This window comes from Stegostoma tigrinum, chromosome 34 (assembly GCF_030684315.1).
Source record: "Stegostoma tigrinum isolate sSteTig4 chromosome 34, sSteTig4.hap1, whole genome shotgun sequence".
Lineage (NCBI taxonomy): Eukaryota > Metazoa > Chordata > Chondrichthyes > Orectolobiformes > Stegostomatidae > Stegostoma > Stegostoma tigrinum.
The window spans coordinates 7,303,391-7,323,118 of NC_081387.1; the positions used below are offsets into that span (position 1 = coordinate 7,303,391).

At 44.0% G+C, this 19,728-nt stretch overlaps 1 non-coding gene across 1 annotated transcript; it reads right to left on the minus strand.

Annotated features, from left to right (window-relative positions):
* Positions 1–10,657: 10,657 nt before the first annotated feature.
* On the minus strand, positions 10,658–10,740 carry trnas-uga (transfer RNA serine (anticodon UGA)). The gene has a single exon. It is a non-coding gene; the product is annotated as a tRNA-Ser (tRNA).
* Between the last annotated feature and the right edge of the window lie 8,988 nt (positions 10,741–19,728).

The window sequence follows — 19,728 nt, forward strand, 5'->3', positions numbered from 1 at the left end:
TTAGCACTTAGCCCCAGTGGAACAAAATGGGTGTCTGGTCTTATCTTGTGTAGGCCCAATTCAACTACCCAAGTTACTTGATTGATCTGTTTCTTCTTTAGATATATAACAGAATTGCATTATTGAAGGAGGTTGTTTGACCCATTCTATTCACATCTACTCACTGAATGACAAGTCACTTGGTGCCAATCTACTACCTATTTTCTCTTTCCTGATGCCAGTCTAATTCCCTGTTGAATGCTTCAATTCAACCTACCTTTGCCACGCACTCAAGTATTGTATTCCAGACATTGACCACAGTGCATTAAAAACTTTGATTTTTGTATCACTTTTTATTTTCTCACCAATTATTTTAGTTTTTTAGTTCTACAGTTTTTAATCCTTCCACTAACGAGAACAGTTTCACTTTTACTGTTGGCTGTTTATATCAATACATTTCTCTGCGGTCTCCAAACTACAGATTGCAATGAACCGGCCAGTTGAAGAATCTGTGAGAAACTTGTCCACCTCAGTTCCTGTAACACTGTCTCTAAGCTCTGTGAGCACATCAATCATCATACCGCCACATGATTTCTGCTTCCAGACATCAATGCCATGCTTAGAGCTTGAGGGTTCTCGTAGGACAGAGGAATGCTGCTATCAACCATGTGCAATATCTGACCACTGGAATGAAGTCACTACCACATTCGTGACAGGAAGCTTTTACATTTAAGGTAGACAGCAAAATAACACGTTATAAAGTTGTAGAATCGGAGGGCTATCTGAAACCTCACCACAGGCCAGGTGATACCATTAGCAAAAAGGTGAGGTCAGTGTGGGGAAATGAGCAAGTGCTGAATTTATATTTGCCTCCAACCAAGTTTGAATCATGGATTTTAAAAATATCCAGTCTGTTTTTTTATCACACAGAGTGCACATCTCTCACCCAAATGTGTTCTAAGTTGTCGATTAGTACCCCATACTAACTTTGCATTCATTTAGTGAAAAGAAAATCCCTGACTCGTGACAGTGAGGTCCAACCCCAGACCATCTAAAAATCATCTGAAATGAGCAAATTCCACATGGATTAGGAAATTAAATTTCTGTTCACACTGTAAAAGGTAAAACATTTACCTTATTGATCGTTAAAGCTCATAAGTAATTAAAAAGAAGAAATTTGGAAAGTCATCACAAAATAGTATAATGAATTCAGTGATAAATTTCACTTGAGCAGCATGCTTCAGACAAAACAAAAGATAATGAGCTGAAGGCTAGTTTAAAACTCAACAGACATTTTCCTTTCTAGCCAAGGACCAAAAGGCACAGTATACACTGGATTATTAATTCACATTTGCCATCTTAAGGTGAAACAAAATAAATCATTTATAGATGGTAGAATATTTTTTTAAAAAGTTTAAAAATAAGGAAGAAGTAAGGAATTGTGTTTTCACTTCAGAGAGTCCGACATGTGGTTGGCTCTGGGGAAGACTTTTCTCTTTGAGGAATTTATTGACGAAGAATTTTTTTATTCAGTTAATCAGCTAAGCGGTTGGTTTCATTTAAGTTTTATGTTTGATATATAGAATTTTAGTATTTTCCATTTTACATTATTTTCTGTAGGTAATGAAAGGTGGTTTATTATATATATAAGGTGTTATTGAAACATCCTTTTTTTAGGCTTAATGTTATTAAGATCATATATGCGGTATAGAGTGAGATGGCTTGTAGATTTGGAAAAGTTATGACCCAGCAAGATCAGACGGATTGATGGGTGACAGGACAGGTAAGAATATCTCCAATGGCTGTTCCTCTACCAAATAGATATTCAGCTTTTGGAGCTGTTAAAGGGCATGGTCTCTGTGAGCAAAATGAAAGGACCAGTCACTTTTTGGACACTTGGAATGATTCTTATGTTAGGCAGCATTTGAGAAGACTTAATAGAATGATTGTTATAGGGGCCTCTCCTGTCAGAGGCTTAGACAGGAGATTCTGTGGCAGTGAGCATAAATTTAGGAAAGTTTGTTAATTTCCTGGTGCTAGGATTAAGGATGTCTCTAAACGTTTCAAGTATATTGTTAAAGGTGAGATTGAGAGGCCAGAAATCATTGTACACTTTGGTAGGAGTGACATTTTTAGGGAAAAGATCAAAGCAGTACAAAGTGAATTTAACAGGTTCGGCAAAAGATTTAGAAAGAAACCTTAAAAGTAGTAATTTCTGGTTTACTCCCAATGCCAAATGAGGTAGGGAGAAAAAGATTAAAGGAAACAAATCAATGGTGAAGAGCTGGTGTATTGTTCAGCGATTCAGGTTTTTGGACAATTAGAATGTCTTTTGGGACAAAAAAATGCATGTTCCAAATGAATGGGTCTAAGTTAAACTGGAAAAAGGTCCAATATCTTAGCAAAGAGATTAGCTCATTCCATGAAGGAGATTTTATACTGACAGAGAGGGGGATCGGGGGAATTCTAAGTAACATTGTAAACAGAAGGATTGATGAGGAAGATTCTGAATGTGAGGTGAGCATATCAGTTACAAAAGAAAGACGAGAGAGTCAGAGTATGTGGTAACTCTGAAGAACTAAATTGCATTTTTTTTTCAATGCAAGGAGCCTTGCAGGCAAAGCTGATGAACTCAGGGCATGTTTAAGAACATGGGATTGGGACATCATACGTATTATAGAAACTTGGCTGCAAGATGGACAAAACTGGCAGCTCTATGTTCTGGGTTTTAGGTGATAAAGGGGCAATAGAAAAGCAAGTAAGAAGTGTGTGGGGTGGGGTGCGGGGGTTGTGTTTTTCATTAAGTAATACATTACTGCTTTAACTAGGAAAGATATTTCTGAAAAATCATCCACTGAAAATAAGAAAGGAAAGATCACTTTAATGGATTGTCCTGTAGGCACCCCAATAGTAAGAGAGAAATTGAGAAGCAAATATGTATGGAGATCTCAGACATATGTAAGTACAATAAGGTTGTAATAATGACGGATTTTAATTTTCCAAATATTGACTAGGATTGCCATAGTGTTGAAGGTTTGAATCATGACAAATTAGTCAAATGTGTTCAAAAAAGTTTGCTTTGTCAATATGTGGATGCTCTTTCAAGAGAAGGAGCAAAACTAGAGCATCTTCTGGGCAGTAAGGCAGGGAATGTGACTGAAGTAAACGTGGGGGAACACTTTGGGTGTAGTCATCATAATTCTATTAGTTTCAAAATGGTTATGGAAAAGGATAAACCTTCCATAAAAGTTAGAGATTTTAATTGGAGTAAGGCAAATTTCAATGGTATGAGACAAAAATTGATAGTAGACTGTTTGCAGGCAAAAGGGCGTTTGACAAGTGCAAGATGTTCAAGAGTGTGATGACAAGAGTTCCTGATAGAGTGCAAGGCAAGACTGGTAAGATTAACAAACAATGGATGAATAAGGATGTTGCGGTTCTAGTCAAGAATAAAAGAGAATCTTATTTCCGATATAGATGACTTGATTCAATTGAATCTCTTAATCAATATAGTGTATGGGCTTTGCTAAGAAACAAATCAGGAAGACAAAGAGGGGATATGAGATAGCATTGCCAGATAAGGTTAAGGATTAATCTACAGAGATTCTACAAATACTTTAAGAGCAAGAGGGTAACGAGATAGAGGGCAGGGCCTCTTAAAGATCAAATACATCATCTTTGTGTTGAACCCCCGGAAATGGGAGAGGTATTAAATGCATATTTTGTCCTAGCTTTTACTGTGGAGAAAGAAATGGTGACTAGACAATGCAGAGAAATAAACTTTGACATTTTACACAACCTTGGGAGTTCATGGAGAATATGAGGGTAGATGAATCTCTTGGTCCTGATCTAATGTATCCCAGAATAAGTGGGAAGTAAGGGAGGAAATTACTAGACTCTTTGTAAACATATTTGCATCATCTATAACTTCAGGTGAAGTGCCTGATGACTAGAGGGTAATTAATGTTGTACCTTTTTTTAAGGAAGGTTATATGGAGAAACTGGAAAACTGTAGACCTATGAGTCTAATTTAAGTTGTGGATAAATTGTTGAAGGTGAATATAAAAGATAAGACTTATGGACATTTAGGCAAAAATTGATTGGGGTAGTCAGCGTGGGTTTTTTTGTGAAGAAAATAATGTCTCTCAAACTTGCTTGAATTTTTTGAGGAAGTTACCGGAAAGGTTGATGATACAGATCAGTAGACAAGGTTCTGCATGGTATGCTAAATAGTAAAGTTGGGATTCACGGTGAGCTTGCCAATTGGATATGTAATTGGCCTAATAGCAGGAGCCAGAGAGTAATGGTGGAGGGTTGCTTTCCAGACTGGAGGCTTGTGACCCATGGTATTTGATCGGGATTGGTTCTGAATCCTCTCTTTTGTCATTTTATATAATGATTTGGATGAGAATGTAAGAAGGTATGGTTAGTAAGTATGGTTAGTAAATTTGCAGATGACACCAAAATTAGTCGCACAGTAGACAGTGAAGAAGGTTATCTAAGATTACAAAGGTAATTTTTTCTTTTAAAGTTTGCATCAGATATACACACAGGGTGTTTAAAAAGGCCTTTAGCATTCTTGCTTTCATTGCTCAGTCCTTTGAGTACAAAAGTTGAGTGATGTTGAGTTTCTACAGGGCATTGGTGAGGCCTTTTCTGGAATAATGTGTCCCGTTCTGGTTGCCCAGTTATAGGAAGGATATCAAACTGTACATGGTTCAGAAGACACTCACCAGGATGTTGCCTGGCATGGAAGGTTTGGGTTACAAAGTTGGGTTGGAACTTTTTTTACTGGAGTATAGAAGGTTGAAAGTTTATAAAATAATGAGGGATATATATAGAGTTGATGGTAATTGTCTTTACATGGGGAATTTCAAAACTGGGAACACACTTAAGGTGAGAGGAGAGAGATTTAAAAAAAATACGGGGCAATTTTTTACACAAAAGATGGTTTGTGTGTGGAATGAACTTTTGAAGTAAGTGGTGAATGCAACTGGAATTATAACATTAAAAAGGCATTTGGATAGATACATGAGTGAGATCATCTCTCAAACCGTCCACAACCTCATCACTTCAGATGACCTCCCAACACAGCCTCCAACATCATCGTTCCCCAATCCCAAACTGCCTGCTTCTATCTCCTTCCCAAAATCAACAAACCTGACTTCTCTTGTCGACCCATTGTCTCTGCCTGCTCCTGCCCCACTGAACTTATCTCCGCCTATCTCGACTCCATTTGGTTCCCCTTAGTCCAGGAGTGCCCTAGCTATGTCTGTGACACCACCCATGCCCTCCACCTCCTCCAGAACTTCCAATTCCCCGGTCGCCAGCACCATCTTTACCATGGATGTCCAGTCGGTATACACCTGCATTCCTCATACAGATGGCCTAGAGGCCCTCTGCTTCTTTCTATCCCACAGGCCCAACCAGTCCGACTCCACCGACACCCTCATCGGCTTAGCTGAACTCGTCCTCACACTCAACAACTTCTCTTTCAATTCCTCCCACTCCCTACTGACAAAGGGAGTGGCCATGGGTACCCACATGGGCCCAAGCTATGCCTGCCTCTTTGTAGGTTATGTGGAACAATCCCTCTTCCGAATCTACACTGGTCCTAGACCCCTCCTTCCTCCGTTACATTGATGACAGTATCAGCGCCGCCTTGTGTTCCCACAAGGAGCTCGAACAGTTCATCCACTTTTCCAACACGTTCCACCCAACCTTAAGTTCATCTGGACTACCTCTAATACCTCTCTCTCCTTCCTGGACCTCTCTGTCTCCATTTTAAGCAACCGCCTAGAAATTGATATCCATTTCAAGCCCACCAACTTCCACAGCTACCTAGAATACACCTCCTCCCACCCAACTTCCTGCAAAAATGCCATTCCCTATTCCCAATTCCTTTGCCTCTGCCACATCTGCTTCCAGGATGAGGCATTGCACTCCCGCACATCTCAGATGTCCTCGTTTTTCAAGGACTGCAAAGACCCCACCTGTCCCAGTATTTGAGAATGCCCTCAACTGTGTCTCTCGCATTTCCCACATCTCCTCCCTCACACCCTGTCTCTGCAATTAAAAAAAAACAGAAGCCCCTTCGTCCTCACGTACCACTGTACCAACCTCCGGATACAACCATCAACCTCCGACACTTCTGCCATCTGCAATCCAACCCCACCACCAAAGACACCTCCCACCCTTATCTGCCTTCGGTAGGGACCACTCTGTCCGTGACTCCCCTCCAGCACCACCACACCTGGCAATTTGCCCTTCAACCACAGGAAGAGCTACACCTGCCCCCAAATCTCCCCCCCCCACCCCCATCCCAGGCCCCAAGAAGACTTTCCACATCACGCAGATGTTCACCTGCACATCCACTAATGTCGTATACTGCATCTGCTGCTACCGTTGTAGCCTCCTCTACATCAGGGAAACCAAGCAGGGAGGCTTGGGGACTGCTTTGCAGAACACCTACGCTCGGTTTGCACTAAACAACTGCACCTCCCAGTCACGAACCATTTCAACTCGCCCTCCCATTCCGCAGACAACATATCCATCCTAGGCCTCCTGCAGTGCCACGACGATGCTACTCGAAGGTTCCAGGACCAGCAACTCATATTCCGCTTGGGAACCCTGCAACCTAATGGTATCACAAGCTTCAAAATCTCCCCTCCCCCTACCACATCCTTAAACCAGTCCAGCTCATTCCACCTCCCTAAACTGTTCTCCCACCTATCCCCTCCTCCCACCTCAAGCCCCACCCCCATCGCCTACCTACTAATCTCATCCCGCCCCCTTGACCTGTCCGCCCTCCTTGGACTGACCTATCTCCTCCCTACCTCCCCACCTACACTCATCTTTACTGGCTCCATCCCCGCCTCTTTGACCAGTCACAAAAACAAAGATGCTTGAAAACGTCAGCAGGTCTGGCAGCATCTGTGGAGGAGAAAACAGAGTTAATGGCTCTGAGAAAAGGTCCCCAGACCCAAAACGTTCGCTCTGTTTTCTCCTCCACAGATGCTGCCAAACCTGCTGAGCTTTTCCAGCAACTTTGTTTTTGTTCCTGATTTACAGCATCTGCAGTTCTTTTGGTTCATTGACTGGTCTGTCTCCTCTCCACCTATCTTCTCCTCTATCCATCTTCTATCTGCCTCCCCCTCTTACCCTATTAACTTCAGAATCTTCTCCCCCCTCCCATTGCCGAAGAAGTGTCTAGACCCGAAACGTCAGCTTTCCTGCTCCTGTAATACTGCTTGGCCAGCTGTGTTCATCCAGCTCTACACCTTGTTCTCTGAGCTTTGGAGGGGTATGGGTCAAGAGCAGCGCAGGTGGGACTAGTTTAGTTTGTGATTATGTTCAGCATGGACTGGTTGGACTGAAGAATCTGTTTGCATGCTGTATGACTCTGACTTTAAGAAATAACAATACCAATCTGGACCATGTCACTTGGTGCTTCTGTCACAGCAAGGTGAGTGAAATATTTGATGACATTTTTCAGCATCAGCAGAAGAGCCTAATGCACGTTGCAAATCCCAGTGACTAAACTCTTAATTCTGGAAAGTGGTTGCTGCTTAAGCCTGCATTGCCACTCCAAGCGGAATATGAGTTGCTGTACCTGCAACCTTCGGGTGGCATCATTGTGGCACTGCAGGAGGCCCCTCATTGACAAATCGTCTAAGGAATGGGAGGGGGAGTTAAAATGGTTCGCGACTGGGAGGTACAGTTGTTTATGGCGAACCGAGTGGAGGTGCTCCGCAAAGCAGTCCCCAAGCCTCCGCTTGGTTTCCCCAATGTAGAGGAAGCCTCACCGGGTACAATGGATACAGTATACCACATTGGCAGATGTGCAGGTGAACCTCTGCTTAATATGGAAAGTCATCTTGGAGCCTGGGATAGGGGTGAGGGAGGAGGTGTGCGGACAAGTGTAGCACTTCCTGCGTTTTCAGGGGAAGGTGCCAGGTGTGGTGGGGTTGGAGGATAGTGAGGAGTGGACAAGGGAATGCCAGAGAAAGGGTCCTCTCCTGAAGGCAGACAATGGTGGGGATTGAAAAAATTCTTGGGTGGTGGGGTCGGATTGTAGATGGCAGAAGTGTTGGAGCGTGATGCGTTGTATCCGGAGGTTGGTGGGGTGGTATGTGAGGACGAGGGGAATTCTCTTAGGGTGGTTATGGTGGGGGCGGGGTGTTAGGGATGTGTTGCGGGAAATGTGGGAGTCACGGTCAAGGGCTTTCTTGACCACTGCGGGGGGGAGTTGCAGTCCTTGAAGAACGCGGCCATCTGGGATGTGCGGGAGTGGGCTGCCTCATCCTGGGAGCAGATGCGGTGGAGGCGATGGATTTGGGAATGGAGATGGAATTTTTGCAGGGGGGTAGGTGGGAGGAGGTGTATTCTAGGTAGCTGTGGGTGTCGGTGGGCTTGAAATGGACATCAGTTACAAACTGGTTGCCTGAGATGGAGACAGAGAGGTCCAGGAAGGTGAGGGATGTGTTGGAGATGGCCCAGGTGAACTTGAGGCTGGGGTTGAAGGTTTTGGTGAAGTGGATGAACTGTTTAAGCACCTCTTGGGACAGAAGAAGAGGTGGGGTTTGGGGCCAGTGTAGGTGCGTAAGAGGGACTGTTCCATGTAACCAACAAAGAGGCAGGCATAGCTTGGACCCATGCTGGTACGCATTGGCTACCCCCTTTGTCTGTAGGAAGTGGGAGGAATCGAAAGAGAAGTTGTTGAGGGTGAGAACGAGTTTGGCTCAGCGGATGAGGGTCTCAGTGGAGGGGGACTGGTTGGGCCTGCAGGACAGGAAGAAGCGGAATGCATTCAGGCCATCTGCATGAGGAATGCAGCTGTATAGGGACTGGATGCCCATGGTGAAAGTGAGGTGTTGGGGGCCAGGGAATTGGAAGTTCTGGAGGAGGTGGAGGGTGTGGGTGGTGTCACGGACTTAGGTGGGGAGTTCCTGGACAAAGGGGGAGAAAATGGAGTCCAGATAGGTGGAATTGGGTTCCGTGGGGCAGGAGCAGGCGGAGACAATAAGTCGGCCAGGGCAGGTGGGTTTGTGGATTTTGGGAAGGAGACAGAAAGGGGCAGTGCGGGGTTGGGGAACAATAAGGTTGGAGGTGTGGGTGGGAGGTCACCTGAGGTGATGAGGTCATGGATGGTGTTAGAGATGATGGTTTGGTGCTCGAGGGTGGGATCATGATCCGGGGTCGGTAGGAGGAGGTCTCGGAGTGTTGGCGTCTGGCCTCAGCAATGTAAACGCCAGTGCACCATACTACTACTGTGCCTCCCTTGTCTGCGGGTTTGATGGTGAGGTTGGGGTTGGAGCAGAGGGAGCGGAGGGCTGCCCCGTTCTGCAGCGGAGAGTTTGGAGTGGGTCAGAGGGGTGGAGAGGTTGAGGCAGTTAATGTCTCGACGGCAGTTGGAAATGAAGAGGTCAAGTGAGGGTAGGAAGCCTAGGGGTGGTGGCAGGATGAAGACTTGAGTTGGAGGCGGGTGAAGGGGTCAGTGGAGAGAGGGTTCGGCTCCCGGTGAAAGAAGTAAGCGTGCAGGCGAAGGCGGCGGAAAAAACAGCTCTATGTCCAAACGTGACTGGTATTCGAGGATGTGTGAGTGGAGGGGCAAAGGTGAGCCCCTTGCTCATCCCCCCAGACCTCCCCCTGACTGACGTCGAACGGTCAGTCCTAACCTTCGTCCCCCCCTTCCACCCACACATCAACGAATACCAACTTCACACTTTGTTATCTTGGATTCTCCAGCATCTGCAGTTCCCATTGTCTCTGAGCTTTTGGAACAACTTTGTATTTGTTCCTGTGTTGTCAGTGCTCCCCCACTTCAGAAATAAAAAAGGGCGGTAAGAAGATTCTCATCTGCATCTCAGCAAGGTTCAGTCTCGGTAACTGATAGTTGTCCTGAAAAAATGTGACACTGTGGGCAGATAACAAAATTTGCTTCTTGTTCTTCTCAGCGATTTCAATCCATATTTCATCTTACACTTCATTTATGGACAGCGACTGTTCATCTGTCTGCCATTGAAATTATACCCAGACTCGTATTCTGAGTATTTCATTGTCCTATTACTCTTTCAGGGAGCCAGCATTGATATGACAAACTAAAAGGTCTCCCGTGCTGCAAGCATTTTTAAAAAATTCTATGCCTATCATTCCGGGTATTCGTGTAATTTTGCTTTTCTATTCTAACTTCTAAGCAAATGCAAGGATTCACAGAATCAGAGACTCCCGACAGTGTGGAAACAGGCCTTACCGTCCACTAATTCCACACTAAACCTCGGAACATCCCACCCAGCCCAATTCCTTACAACCCACCTAATCTACACCTCCCTGAACACTACGGGCAATTTAGCATGGCCAATCTACCTAACCTGCACACCTTTGTACTCACATCTTAATATATTCCAATAGGCCTACTACCTTCAATTATGTTTCTTTTTCTTTTTCCCGTCGCTCAACACACAGAGTTCCCGGTTCAGTTGCTGGTTTATTTCTTCAAAAAAACACACACACGACTGCCATTTGAGCTTTGAGTGACAGTGATTTTTTTCCCCATTTCCGGTGCAAGGTATTGTCTGTTCAGTTGGCCGAGGTATACGCATAATTAATTCCGATTTAACCGGAATTTGAAGCGATCAGGACGGAAAATTTCAAAACTCACAGGCAAAGGTAGCGTCGCCGCTGTGAGCAGGATTCGAACCTACGCAGGGAAAACCCCATTGGATTTCAAGTCCAACGCCTTAACCTCTCGGCCATCACAGCTGAGCACAGAGTACAACGTACACACTATGGATTTTCATTGGAAAGAGAGCGTTAAGAATGATAGGTTAATGAATGATAAAGCTTTCGAGCAGCAGAAAAAGCCATATCGCTCATGCAGAAGCTGACGATGTTTACCGTTTAGACTAATAGAATTTTCATCACAACTTGAATTCTCACACAGCTGACATTGCAGGCATGAGGGAAATGAGGTCGCTACTTGACAGCACGCAGAGCGTGGCCCATCGGTGCGACTATCTGTTCTGATGCAGCTGGCCAATGCATGACCCGTAACCATTGGATTTTGAGTTTTCATCTGAAAATACTGAATGGTAAATGCTCATATTGGTTACCTAGCCACAAGCGCTACATTTCAGAAAACATGTCTCTGTATTGGACAGAGTACAGAAGCGATGAATAACAATCCTTCTTGGATTGAGAAGCTGAATAATGACGATCGAATGATGAACTTGGCACTGTTCGTTTTGGAGCGAAGAAGACGGAGAGGAGATTTGATCGATGTTTTCAAACTCCTAAGTAAACCGGATAGCTTATGTTACACGTAGAAATATCGAAAAAGAACTTTAAGTTCTGTGTTCGGCAGTGTAAGCGATCTTTATTCAGAGCTCTTCGGCCACATTTGTAGGAGAGGCCCAAGACCGCGCCGAATCTAGTTTTCACGTGGGGGCCCAATTGGCGCTTTGAACACAGCTCACATCGGAGGTCAATGACTGTAAAGTGAGTGGAGTTCGATATAGATGTGACGTCAGAGGTGGGTTCTTCACTCAGATAGTGGTAGGGCCGTAAAATGCATTGCTGGCGATGGTATTGGAGTCGGCCTCGTGAGGGCCATTTGAGCAGATATTGGATAGGCGTATGGATGACTGCATAAGGTAGGAGTAGAGGTTAGATTTTAGGATGAGGGTAAAAGTTCGGCACAACATCGTAGGCCGAAGGGACCGTACTGCGCCATACTGTTCTCTGTTGTATGGCACTGTGTTTTCCAGGTGAATACAACATTCAGTTTCGAGTTGCAATAATTACATGCAACATTGATGCCATTGTTAGCCACTTGCTCCTAACCTACACATCCAATCCAATTAACCCGCAATCAATGATGGACATCTCTACGGGCAGCCCTAGATCCTCCTTTAATATTATAATATATACCAGATACCACCATCATCTATCTCTGAGATCTTACAATGCTTCTGATAGTTGTATTCCTTCCCAGGTTGCACTGCATTATTTTCCAATAACCCAAATACTTGTTTTTCACTAAGAACTGTGCCAAATTCTATACAACTTTACAATGATAGATTAGGAAGGATATTCATTTCTACCAATTGTTATAATTTTTTAAAAAATCAATTCTAACATATTGTTACCACAATACTGTGACACAGCTGAGGAATGGAGAACAACCCCTCTCTCACTTCAGCCTGACGAATGAAACAAGCAGTTCTTGTAAAATGTTCCTGCAGTTTACAATCCTGATACTTGCATCCTGCAAGTGAATTTTAAGCTGGCGTTTCGCTTATTAAATAAATTTTTACAGTTTCTCTTCTGAACACTTCCCATTTCTAACGACCTTTTCTTAAGAAAAGCATAGGTCCGAATACCACTAATACGAGTGAAATTCAACCACTTTGCAACTTTACCAAAAATCAAGCCATAAACGCGAAACTTGTTTAGATCCCTCAAGCAACTGTGAGACATAACCACTCCTTCACTCTATATTTTGGAATCTCTCCTTGTCACTCTTCCCGTGGACTGTGGGTATAAAGATTTGTTCGAACTACCTTTATCGGCACAGAAGTTTCAATTGTTTATAACTCCTAGTCGTGACCTTTCTTTTTACACTCTTCGCCTGTCCTCCTCCTTTGCCAATGGCTTTTTGGACGTCGTATTTACACTATTTATGATTTTATCTTCCTTACTAATGCATTGCACTTCTTTACTGACAACAAATATTTTCGTAAGGAATGCAACTAATCCCTTCGAATTCTATAATCACCTAAGCAGTTCAGAATACTGTAGAATCATAATTCTACTTTTTACAAAATGACAAGCTTGGGAATGTGGCTAATCTGGCCCTTTCAAAAATGGCCTTCATTAAAATACGCATATGTCTCGAACTGCCTGTTTACAGAAAACTGATAAACTTCACTCATGTTTCATTCTCATTTCATCCAATATCTCTACGTAGGCACCACAAGTCCAGTTGTGACCATCAGCTATATGCAACTGTCAAACCTTTGCAGCCATTTTGTATTAGGTTTGGTGTCTCAAGCGGCCATTTTGTTAATAGTAGGTCATCGGCTGGCACAACAGCTGAGAAATGGAGAAGGAGTTCCCAAATTCGACGGCTTGGAAATTTGGTGCGGGCAGGTTCCGTTGGCGAATTCTGGGTGACTTTGGATATTTATAGATCGAAATAATGTGTAGCGCTTCGAGGTTTGGAAAGCAAGAGTTTGACACGAGTTAATTTGCACTGTGGTCAGAGAAGATTTACCAATGTTTTTTCCGAGGCTGCAGATTTTGAGTTATAAGGATAGGCTGGGAATTCCTTCAGTGGAGCCGAGAAGGTAGAGGGGTGACTATATAGATGTTTATAAAATCATGACGGGCAGAGAAAAGGTGAATAGCAAGGTCTTTTCCCTTGGAGATTAAAAGGGGCGAGGGAGCGGATGTGGTGTGAGTTCAAAGCTACGTACTATGTTTTTTTTAAGGTGAGAGGAAAGAAATTTAGAGGGGACGCGAAGGGCCAACTTTTTCACACAGAGGTTAGTTCGTGTGTGGGATAAACTGCGAGAGGAACTGTATATGCAAATACAGTTACCACATTTAAAAGACATTGGGATAATTACACGAATGGGAAAGGTTCGGAGGGATACAAGCTAACCCAGTCAATTGGGAATAATTTAGTTTGGAAAACTTGCGAGGCATGGACGAGGGTCTATTTCATTGCAGATATTTCAACAACTCCATGATTCCAGAGCCTGACAAACTGAAAACAAAACTGAAATTGTTTGGAAGCAATGTCATCCGTGAGCATGCCCGAAAGAAGAAAAAGGAAGACGTGTTAAATACTGCTCCTCGCAGACAGGACGAAATAGGACAGATTAGTCTTGTTGAAAGGTAAAGATTTATCTTGTGTCTCAAAAGAGCTGAATACTGAAATACGACTTGGACGATGATGTGTTTAAGGAAAGTATGATAGCGAAACGACACAATTAGCAGATAAAGAGGGGTCACTGGACTCAAAATAATAACTCTATCTTCTCTCAAATATGCTGGCAGACCTGCTGAGTTTCGTCTTTTCACTTCCTCAAAGAAGTATTTGTTCATTACTGGAAGTACGGAAGACTCCAATCCCACCTCATTGACCAATTTCCACCCCAACTTCCTACCTCCATCCACCTCACCTCTACTAGCCACATCCCCGTCTTTTGACTTGTCCGTCTTCCCTGCCATGTGCCCGACCCTAACAACTCACTGACCAACACCCATCCCAACTCCCTACCCATACTCACATCATCCCGTCTCCTTGAACTGCCCGTCCTCTCCCCAACTATCTGCTCCACTATCCACATTCCATTAGCGCCTCGCCATCTTTCTGTTTATTTCTGAGCCCCCTTCCCATTCCTCCATTTCTGACGAAGGGTCCAAACCCGATATGTCAGATTTCCTGCTCCTCTGATGCTGCCTGGCCTGCTGTGCTCCTCCAGCTCCGCACCTTCTTATCTCCGACTCCAGCATCGGCTGTTCCTACGATCTCCACTTTCCAAGTTGCTGTTTTGCACTTGTGGCAAGTGACGTCACAATGATCGCAAAATCCTAACAAGGCGGAAAGAGGCCATTCAATCTATCGCGTCCGCAACGACCTGCCATCCCACCCAGGCCCCCAATCCGTGTTTTTACAAAGGCCAATCCCCATAACCCCACAAACCTCCGGATACAACGCATCCTCCTCCGACACTTCCGCCATCTACAATCCGATCCCACCACCCAAGACATTTTTCCATCCCCATCCTTGTCTGCTTTCAGGAGAGACCACTCACTCCGTGACTCCCTTGTTCGCTCCACACTGCCCTCCAACCCCACCACACCCGGCACCTTCTCCTGCAACCGCAGGAAATGCTACACTTGCCCCCACACCTCCTCCCTCACCCCTATCCAAGGCCCCAAGATGACTTTCCATATTAAGCAGAGGTTCACCTGCACATCTGCCAATGTGGTATACTGTATCCATTGTACCCGGTGTGGCTTCCCCTACATTGGGTAAACCAAGCGGAGGCTTGGGGACCGCTTTGCAGAACACCTCCGCTCGGTTCGCAATAAACAACTGCACCTCCCAGTCGCAAACCATTTCAACTCCCCCTCCCATTCTTTAGATGACATGTCCATCATGACCCTCCTGTAGTGCCACAATGATGCCACCTGAAGGTTGCAGGAACAGCAACTCATATTCCGCTTGGGAATCCTGCAGCCCAATGGTATAAATGTGGACTTCACCAGCTTCACAATCTCCCCATCCCCCACCGCATCCCAAAACCAGCCCAGTTCGCCCCCTCCCCTCACCACACCACACAACCGGCCCAGCTCTTCCCCTCCCCCCACTGCATCTCAAAACCAGCCCAGCCTGTCTCTGCCTCCCCAACCTGTTCTTCCTCTCACCCATCCCTTCCTCCCACCCCAAGCCGCACCACCATTTCCTACCTCTTAACCTCATCCCACCTCCTTGACCTGTCCGTCTTCCCTGGACTGACCTATCCCCTCCCTACCTCCCCACTTACACTCTCCTCTCCACCTATCTTCTTTTCTCTCCATCTGCGGTCCGCCTCCCCCTCTCTCCCTATTTATTCCAGAACCCTCACCCCACCCCGCTCCCCGATGAAGGGTCTAGGCCCGAAACGTCAGCTTTTGTGCTCCTGAGATGCTGCTTGGCCTGTTGTGTTCATCCAGCTTCACACAATTATCGTGGATTCTCCAGCATCTGCAGTTCCCATTATCACTAACCTACACATCTTCCGTCTATGGGCAGAAACCGGAGCACTAAGAAACCTACACTAACAATGGGGGGGATGTATAACTGCATGCTGATTATCGCAGGAACCAAACTCGCGTCGGTGTTGCAGTGACGGCTAAGAACTAATCACTAAAACATCAGGAAAACACATCAGTAAAACCTAACTGAATAACTGGAACAAAGGCAAGGTTGTTGGAAAAGCCCATCAGGGCTGCGGCTCAGCAGAACTGGGTTCTGACGAAGCGGACCCGAAACTTTAACTCTCGTTTTCTCCTTCACAGATTCTGCCAGACCTGCTGAGCTTTTCCAACAACTTTGCTTTTGTTCCCAACTGAATGGCTGTCTTTGGGCTGGATTATTTTCCGAAATAGTTTCAGGAGTCTTAGATATAGTAAATGACCGATTATTATGCCAAAGTTGGTAAAGGAGGAGTTCAGAATTTCTCGGCATAGCTCTGAAAATCAAGTAGAAACATTAGATGTTTAGAGCTTGCAGGTGCCATTGAGGGAAAATTCTCGAAATCCGAAGTGGTCTGAATCAGACAAATTACTTGTTATTCACATCTCAAAAATAACGGCGATGTCTAAAGGCTATGCACCTATTCAATTCTTCTTCAGTACTGCTCTGTCCGTCTTCGACGTCGCCACAGCTGTATCTGCTAACCTGCTATATCCGCAGCATTTTGAGTTTGCTTGTGGATGTTGATTCTTTGTAGTCTGACAAACGTTCTTGAATAAGAAGAAAAGATCAATAAAACATTGAACATACAACCGACCAGCACAGGAACAGGCCCTTCGGTCCACGATATTGCGCCGAACACCGCGCCAAATAAAAATAACATCTTCTGCCTGCCCTTGGTCCATAACCCTCTATCCCTTGCATACTCATGTGCTTGGCTAAACGGCTCTTAAACGCACCAATCATAACTGCCTCCTTTAATATATCTTATTTAACCCAGGCTCCATAAATTTCCTAGGCATATCTGCGTGATATCTAACTACATCTAATCACTTCGATATGACTTTATTGAGAAAGCGCTTCGTTCTGCATTTTTATTTCTTCTTTTCAAATATCACCAAACAAAACTTGTACACGTCACAAGTGCACATGGGTATATTGAGAATTTGCGTATATTTATTCACAGCTGCCACACCACAATCTCTACTATACATCACAATACTAATTAGAAATTTGGAATCTAGTGCTAATGAGATGTTAATGTGATAACGTCCTATTGATTTCTATATTTGTATAAATTAAAGTATTTTGTCTGCATTTGATTCCGAAGCAGAGACTTTAATTTATAGAAGTAAACGCTTATCTACCTACACATAGGTATGCAGGCGCTGCCTTGAAGCTTTCTGCCCAGCTAGGAATTCAGTGTAAAGCTTTTGTAACTCCTTATCTTCTCACACATCAGTACGCAGACACTGTCTTAAGCTTCCTGACTGAATAAAATTAGAATCAAACTGTTTCAAATAGGGTTAGGTGGGGAAAATTTGTAAAGGTGTGAAACCTCTAAAGCATGTAACTTCTGTCGTTGGCAAAGGGGCCACGGCACTGACTTCGTTCTAGCCAGACACACTGGCAACTTGAAAACAGAATCTGTCCCGGAAAAGAACTCGAAATCGCCTCCTGCCATTAGCAGCTGCTTCATTAGCAATCGATGCTGTATCCTGGTCTTTTATGTTGTTGATGTAATAATTGTTTGGTATCCAGTTTTTGTCTATTGTAGTAATTGTTTTATGTATCATGCCATTGTAAATTGTGAAATCGTTTTATGTATCATGTCTTTTGTAAAGTATAAAAAGCGGGGACTGTCCGCTGCTCGGGGAGAATTACTTGCGAGGCTCTGCACTCTGTGCCGCTTTGAGTACAGTGATCGTCCACAGCTTGTACTTGCTTGGTAATAAAAGGATTTGTGTTTTTCTAAACAGGTCAGTGTCTTGTTGTTGCAGCAAGTCCGTGAGGGTCTCCGAAAGCGAACATGACACTATCACATTCCCGTGTTTGAAAATGAATTGATCTTGTCAATCAAATTCCTCTGTTCTCGTGACATTATTCTCAAGAAAATGCTGGCCACAAAACCTCGCGTATTGGTTGCATTAACAGATATCTCTCTTCAGCTGGTGTTCTTCGTCATTTAAAGCTTTTGCCATAACCTTACATTCCAAAAGAATTTTTTTTTTCTCTTACGATTCCTGTAAACCTCCAAACTTCACCACTGTTTCTCTTTGAATAAGTAATTCCTAAAAAACATGCAGGAAATCGATGAAATTTCATGTTTGAATCCCTGGAATTGTGTTCCTGACCTGTCTTGATCTCAAGCAACATTTTTGAGTGTGGAGAAGGTGAAGTATCCTTCTTCAGGCTTTTCAAGCTGGCTGAAATCGGTGTTTCTGTCAGCAGAGACGTTCTCCTGTCCTTCAGTTGTACGAGACTGTACTCATTTTTCTTTTTGCCAGTTACGTGACAAATACGATCCAGAGAATCATCAGAGAATGATGGCCTCTCTTGTTGCTGCACAATTGTCCCTGCTCTTTCACAAGGGTCTATTTTCAGATTTTCACAACTAATTTCCTGTCCTCGGAATCATTGTCAGAAAACATAGTCATTGCTTCTTTTTAATGTATGTTTTGAGTCCCTACTCCAGTTTACCTCCCATAAGTTTTCAGTTCCTTGAAGAGCATCAGCATATAGACATACAAAGTGGGAGCAGAATGGGCCACTTGGTCCGTCAAACCTGCTCTGCTGTGAACATGATCATGGCTAATCCTCATTTTCAATGCCATATTTCCTCTTTCTCTCTGTCGCATTAATTGCCTTTGATATGGAAATTAAATCAATCTCTTTGTTGCATGTATTAAGTGAATTTGCGTCACAGCCTTCTGTTGTGTCAACTTGGAAAGGCTGAAGCAACTGTCAAAGGGATATTAAAGTAAGGATCTGAACAGTAAGTCTACATAAAACTGGTGGATAAGGAAGAAAGCATGATTTTGAAATTGGAATGCCGGGTCAAGTTACAGGATAAACTTTGAAGAAGAGTTGGCGGTGCCAGCATGAAGCAGTGAGAGAGGAAAGTGTCAATGTATAAACAGTAAAAACATGGATACCTCTGTGTCAGCATTATTTCACACCGATTCCTGTTTTTGTCAGGAGCTGCAGCTTTTCACAAGCAGCTTATCAGTTCCGATGTTGGACATCATGAAGAGAAACAAGAAGAACAAGACTCTGCCACTGAATTTGGGAGCCGTAAATACTTGCTTCACGTAATTATTTGAGGAATGTGCTCAGTCACACCTAATAAATACATTTCATTATGTCCTTAACAGTTATGGGCGCGAGACTCTTCTCGTGTTCTGGGAATGTTCCTCCTTCCGAGATTTGTGTTGAACTACCATCAGCTCCATGCTTGTTCATTGAAATGTATCTCTGAACGGAGATCCAGCAAAAAAGAAAATGTTTTGAATGGTATCCCCGTATGCTTCAATAATACTTCTTAAACGCCGATTCGCCATAATTCATTTCGGATTTCAGCATTCTTAAACTTAGTCAAAGCAACGCCGTGCACTTTTTCAAACATTTCCCCAATTCGTTCGCTTGACCTTAACTGTTTTTCTAACATTATCTGAGTCTTCGTAACAGGTTGGGAACAGAAAGATAGACTTTGTTTCTCTCTCCACAGCTGCTGATCTTCATACTTCGGCAACTTGGTAATTGTGGATGGGGGATTTAGGGGAATTATTTTCCTTTTAGTGTTGACATGAAGGCAGGTATGGAGGCTAAGTAGTTACGACGGCTTTCTCACCGCACCAGGGATCTGCGTTTAAGTCCAAAATGGGGCGACTCTATGTTGGTTCTATATGTTCAGCCCACGTCTGCGTGGGTTTACCTGGGGTGCTCCGGTTTCCTCCACAGTCCAAATGTGTTTGGATTGAGTGGATTGGCCATACTTAATT